This window comes from Tupaia chinensis, unplaced genomic scaffold, assembly GCF_000334495.1.
Source record: "Tupaia chinensis unplaced genomic scaffold, TupChi_1.0 Scaffold147003_1, whole genome shotgun sequence".
In the NCBI taxonomy this organism is placed as follows: Eukaryota; Metazoa; Chordata; class Mammalia; order Scandentia; family Tupaiidae; genus Tupaia; species Tupaia belangeri.
Window position 1 is genome coordinate 2037932 of NW_006206856.1, and position 6407 is coordinate 2044338.

The 6407-nt window shown below is 41.3% G+C and overlaps 1 protein-coding gene across 1 annotated transcript in view; it reads right to left on the minus strand.

The window, feature by feature from the left end:
- Positions 1–6195, minus strand: part of RAD54L2 (RAD54 like 2) — a 107450-nt gene extending 101255 nt beyond the window's left edge. The window contains exons 1-2 of the mRNA XM_014584473.2: positions 6048–6195; positions 5203–5355 (exon numbers count right to left, since the gene is read on the minus strand). The gene's annotated coding sequence lies outside the window, so the exon portion shown is untranslated. The remainder of the gene's footprint in view (positions 1–5202; positions 5356–6047) is intronic.
- Between the last annotated feature and the right edge of the window lie 212 nt (positions 6196–6407).

Sequence of the window (6407 nt, forward strand, 5' to 3'; positions counted from 1 at the left end):
AATGAAAAAAAAAAAAAAAAAGGATTTTAATAAAGCTAAATAAAAATTATTAAAAAAAAATGACTGAGATAGGGAATTATGGGTTCCTTTTCCTACATAAACATGCCTGCATTTCACTGTGCTTATATACAACCAAGCTAAGAACTTTCCAAAAGTAACAGACTGAATGATGAAAGTCTGCAGACAGAAACGAAGGGGAAAATATTAGAGAGCATAAGCCCTAAAGTGAGATCACAGGCCCGGGGCCTGAGAAGAAGGCGAGTTTTGGGAAATATGTAAGCAGTTGTTGTGGGGAAAGGGACCTTCAGGAGGCAGCACAGGAGCATCCTGGGGTAGAGAGAGCTCCACTCAAGTAAGGTAGTGGGAATTGCTGGCACCCAAGACAGCACACGGTCCTAACTCCCCAGAAACAGTGGCCACAGGCAGCCTAGGGGCAGTGAAAGCAGTCAGAGAAGAGAATTCAGGGATCATAAACGGCAATAGTGGACAGGGAAGAGTCAAGAAAGCAAAGGGTTCTAAGACCTGGGGGAGGCGGCACTCAGACACTCTGAACCACAGTCAGCAGCATCCCAGCTAGGGTGGGAGGTGAGCGAAACACAGAGAGAAAGATGGAGATGGGAGATAGAGGACAGCAGGACCTGGAAGGCACTCTCAGAACAGGGTATAAGCTCAAGCCAGAGTACAACCAAAGGATTTGTTCCCAAACCTCCACTCTTCTTCCAGTTCCTATACAACACTGCGTAAGGAGAAAGACACCTAATTGTGTCATGGGCCTGAACTGCAAAGCCAACTCTGCAGCTCTGGGTTTGCCTCTTGACTACCAGGCAATGTGTGAGAAGACTGGATGGAGCTCCTTCTAGGTTCTTCCACCACCCAGCTCTTCCAGAGCTACCAGCTGCTGTTTTTTTTAGAAGTATTTATTCAGTTTATTATTATTATTATTATTATTTTAATTTGCTAAAGGGCACATATGCTCACCGAAGAGACAGAGAGAGAGGGAAAGTGAGAAAGCAAGCCACCAGGTATGGGACTTGAACTGCAGTTTGCCATGTGGGAGTCCAGCCTAAGCAGCAAGCCACTGCTGGCCCCAACCTGCTGTTACTAGAACAGAGACTGTTCCCTGTGTGGCACTGTCTTCTTTGTACGTATCCTCTATTGACCAGGAGCCTGGAAAAAGGGGTGACTATCACCCCAAACTGAAGCGCTAACGATATCCTATGAGGACAAAAAAAGGGCCTTAAACTTAGCATCAGAAAACTGGCAGGTCCCAGCTTTTTCTTACTGGCTTTGTGCATGAAAGCACGCCATTTCTCTTCCAATTGCTTCCTCATCTGTAAAATAAAGACATCTGCCTCACAGGACTGTTGGGAGGATGATGTAAATACATAGGAAAGTGATTTATAAACTATAACATCATACATATGCAAAGCAGACTTATCATAATAAAGCAAACATTTTTCATTTCTGCCTAATATAACTGTCCACTGACAGTGCTGAAAACCGTCCGTAAGTGCGGGCGCCTCCACTGTGCCTATGCTGGCTGAAATGTGCATGTTTTTATTGCTTCCAACCTGTAATATAACAACTTCCTTCTCAACATCTCGATGCTGCTCACAAAATGTCTTCATTTAACAGCTGCTGCCAAATTTAAAGTGCCTTATGTTTTGCCTCAGTTTTCCTTTTTATCTCAGATCAATTTTTATCTTTAACCTCACTACAGCAACTTTTCATGCTTCCCTTTTCTGCATTTGGCTCTGTTTATCCCTTGCGTGAAAGAATAGCTGCATTATATAGGCTCTGATAAGCTTCCTAACACCCAGCATTCAGTGAAATTTCTATGTGGTCTGATCAACCATGAAAAAGAAATCAAAGTAATCTACATAGTATACTCTCAAATTATGCTACCACTGAAAACCAAGAGGGTAACTGAGTGAACCAGCATAATTACGTAAGTTCTAAGTAAATAATTTAGAACATACAGCCTCCTGACAAAGTATTAATATATCAGTTTCAATGCAAGCATAGCTCTAGACTGGGCAGGTAACTGGTACACATCATCCCAGTCACTGAATTTGAATTCCTGAATAAAGAGGTCTCGTGGCCCAACTGTCCAGTCCCTTCTTCACACATGAGGACAAAGTACTTCAAGCAGTAAATGGCTCAGAGAAGATCTAGATGATACCAAAGAGGAATTGTCACCTGCTCTCCCAAAGGAAACTTTTGCATGACCCAAACAGAATGAGTAATAGCCTCCAGTCTCAAATTGCGAACATATGGAATAAGCAACACATTTTTACGGCGAAGTAAATGTTGCCTTTGGCCACCTGGAAACACACAAGCAGAGTCAGTGCTTCAATCAGGATTAGATGCAGCTACGAAGTCAGATCTCTTACCAGACCACCAGCTCCACAAGAATATTATTAATCACTGATGCAGCTACGAAGTCAGATCTCTCATCAGATCACCAACTCCACAAGAAATTAGCAGGTGGCATGGTGGATAGGGTATTAGACTCCCAACGGCTGACCAAGGTTTGAGTCTCAGACCTGGCAGCTTGCTTTGTCACTTTCTCTCTCTGTCTTTCTGGTGAGTTCATATGCCCTATGGCAAAAATCTCTCTCTCTCAAAAGAAGTAATAATAATAATAAAATTATATTTTAAAAAATTATTTCCTGTCATTCATGAGCAGAGGCCATTCTCTGTTCAATCCACAGACATTTACCAAGTCACTACTCTGTGCAAGAAATAGTTAGGTCCTAAAGATAATAGGAAAGTTAGGATATAAAGATAAATGAGGCAAGGTCCTGCTCTCAGGTTACAATATAGGTGTGGAAAACACAAAAATGTAAAAACTTAACAATTCAGTGTGATTATGAAAGAATGTTGGCCAAACTAGAAAACTAAATCAGAGAAGTGTTTACATGAACCTGGAGAGAATCAAGGAAGGCTTTAATTATTTAGAGAGGTAGTACCCATTCCATGGCCTAGTGATTAAGGGAGTCAAATCCCACATGGCTGACTGTGTGGTTCAAATCCTGTCCCTAGTGGCTTGAGAAATGTGCCATGCATATGTGTGTGTGCCTGGGATCTCGATAGGATGGAAAAATGGAGAAGAGACTGTGGCATGACCAGACCTCACTAGGTAGGTCTTTCTCCTTCTCTCTCCCTCTCTATCTCTCCTTGGTATAAGCACACTCCTTTCTGGCAAAAATTTTAGAGAGATAGAAAGTGATGCCTGAACTCCTGGTTCAAGACTTAAGTCAGCCAATCACCAGAATGAGGAGGAAAATTAGGAGAAGAAAGTCTGAGCATGCTGGACCATCAAGGTCACTATAACTGAGCCTTCAGTGACAGAAGAATTACAGCAGAGGAGAAACTAGAAAGGAAGACACAAGGGGCCAGGTCATAAAGGTCTTTGTGAGATGCTGAAGCACAGACATGCCAGTCTAGATTTTTGTAGTTATTTTGAGGTCAGAGAAATGTTACTCTTAACTGGAATTAAAGAGTACTCTGGAAGGGAGATCTGACCAGGGCAAGACTGGAAGGGATTTAAGAGCTAGTTATTTCTAATCACTTCTGACCTCTAATCACTTTTCTCTTGAATATTAATAGGATTTTGTTCCTTGCACAGGGAAAAAAATAACACTGAACAATTCTATAACAAAGTCTGTGAACCTTCTGTTCAAAGACATGCCTGAATACAGTGCTAGATTCTATCAAAGTAACCCCAATTAGAGAAAGATGACAAATCTCTCCAGCATCTAGCCTTCCAGGCAAAAAGACCAAAGCTGGGTCTCTGATGCCAACAGAAGAAAGCCAGAGAAGATCCAGATCAGGGGTCACACATACACTGCCTGGTATACTCTGGTACCTGTCAATGGGAATGTCCACGGTTCCCAACCAAACACATGCCAGTTATCTCTGGGCTGCTCCATAGAAGGTGCCAAGAAAAACCCTACCCGCTCCAGGGACTACCTCGGACTCCTGCCTACAGTGCTGGATAAAGACTACCTCAACAATTCCCTGTCCTAGGACCAGCAGTTAGCGTAATGGCTATGTCGCTGAACTCCCATATAGTCGACCACGGTTCGAGTCCTGGACCTAGTGGCTTAAACTCACGCCAGACGTGTGTGTGCCCAAGATCTTGAGAGGAGAATGGAGGAGAAGGGATTATGGCATGGCCATCCCCCCTGGGGATGAGAAATCACCTGGGGTGACTTCTCGCTTTCTATCTCTCTGTCTCTGTCTTTCTGGAGCGTACATGCCCTATAGCAAAAACCTCTTCAAAACAAAACAAAAACAAACAAACAAAAAGAAATTCCCAGAATTGTCCAGAATATCAGCAAATGCAGACACCACAGCTGCCTTCCTTTCCAGATAAGGAAACTGAGCCCCCCATCCCTGCATAATACCCAGCCTCAACCCACTATTAATACTACTGAAAACAATGGCTCTACATAATTTTCTTTTTTTTGGAGAGGTCTTTTTTTTTTTTGCTATATGGCGTGTGCGCTTGCCAGAGACTACATGAGAGTCCAGTGACATAGCCATTATGCTAATTGCTGGTCCCATGGCCCTACATAATATTACACATGACTACTAACAGCCAGTTCTGACCACCCACCAAGCATGAGGCCCTCATCTCCAGCCTCACTAAAATCTCCAAAGAAGTTGCATTAACCCCACTCCATCAAAGCAAAAACAAACTGAAGCACAGAGAGGTTAACAGTTACCCAGGACCAAAAATAAGTCAAGAAGCAAGAAGGAAGATGGGATGGCTCCAAAAACCATGTTCTTTTCTCATTGTAGTAGGCACCTCTGAGAATCCTCCTAAAGGAATCAAAACTCTAAGCCTCTTTTCCAAGAGTTGCTGATGTTGATTCATTTGACTCAGAGGTAGCCAAAAATCAAAGCAACAAAATAAACCAGCTTTGATTTGATTTGATCAAATGAATATTCCTGATAGAATGAGATATGCACAAGAAGTTATTTATGATCTAAGTGCCTTGATTTTAAATGTCTTCCTTTATTTTTATTTCCTTTATGCACAGAGAGGAAAAGACAGCAAAGAGCAGAATTTCATTTTACTCAGTTGGAATAAAGATTAATAATTAAAGCAAAATAAAATACCGTTCGGGTTTACATTATATCTTATGCAGTAAAAATTAAGAGGCAAAGAACTTCAAATAGGCCAAGCCTTACCTCAATCTTACTCCTCCTGTTCCAAGAGACAGCACTCCGAGCAATCAGCAGACACTCCCAGCCTACATACAGTGAACCAGACACAGGGGGTAAGCAACGCCTTCATGCTCCCAAAACCACAGTGGGAAGGAGTGTGATGGCTTCCTGGGGAACCTGAACACATACACAGTAATTGTAAATCACTGCTCATTAAGACACACACTAAAAAAAAAAAAAGTTTTACCTTGGGGGTTGTCTACAGGAGTACTTAAATTTAATGGGTATATTTAAATAAAATAATGCAAAAACAAACCCATACCAGTGTGAACACACACAGAGCTAAATTATTTCCATGAAAACATATAAAGCTAATCAATTGTTACTAGTCAAATAATTACATAAACTTTATTTAATAGCTATATGTTTTAAAAGCTTAGTATACTTGAATCATGTCTTTCTTCATATACATACAGCCCTCTCTGAACTAGAAACTACTATCGAAATGTCACAAACTTCGTCATTTTGAAGGTGCCCAACACAGTACCTGGTACAATGCATTATACATTGGCTTATGAAAGAAGAAATGACTTAAAAAAATTTAGAAGACAGAGAGAATGCTACTGAAGGAAAATAAAAAATTTTTCAAGCTCAAAGGAAAAAAAAATCCCCAGAATAACTAGAACTATCAGAACTACAAAGCGTCCATCTCACATAAAAATGTGTACTAGACTCCAATTAGACCCGACCTCCTATGACTTTAAATAAACTTAGAAGGTACAACACTCTGATACTGTTTTTCCTCCTATAGGATTTTTTAAATATCTTATCTAAGACAACACATCCATTTTTGCCTGAATAATACATACAAGAGCTCTGCTGCACAGCTGCAGGCCTCAGAGTTGGAGTCTGCACACTGCCCTTCAATGACACAGACTGTCACAGAGAAACACAGTGTGCAGACCAGATGCACTGAAGACGGGTAACACTTCTGGAGAAGATAATGTCCTGTGAGAGTTAAAGGGTGCTGAAATGACAGTCACTGAGATTTAGCAGATTCATCATAATCACTTCATAACAGAGAAAATTGAAATCTCATGAATTCAGGAAGGTGAGGAGCTTTTAATAACATAAACTATTATTTTTCACATTCTTCTCTAAAGGTGCACACACTATGATCCACCTTGGGACTAGGGGCAGATCTTGGCATGACGATCTTAAGGGTGCTT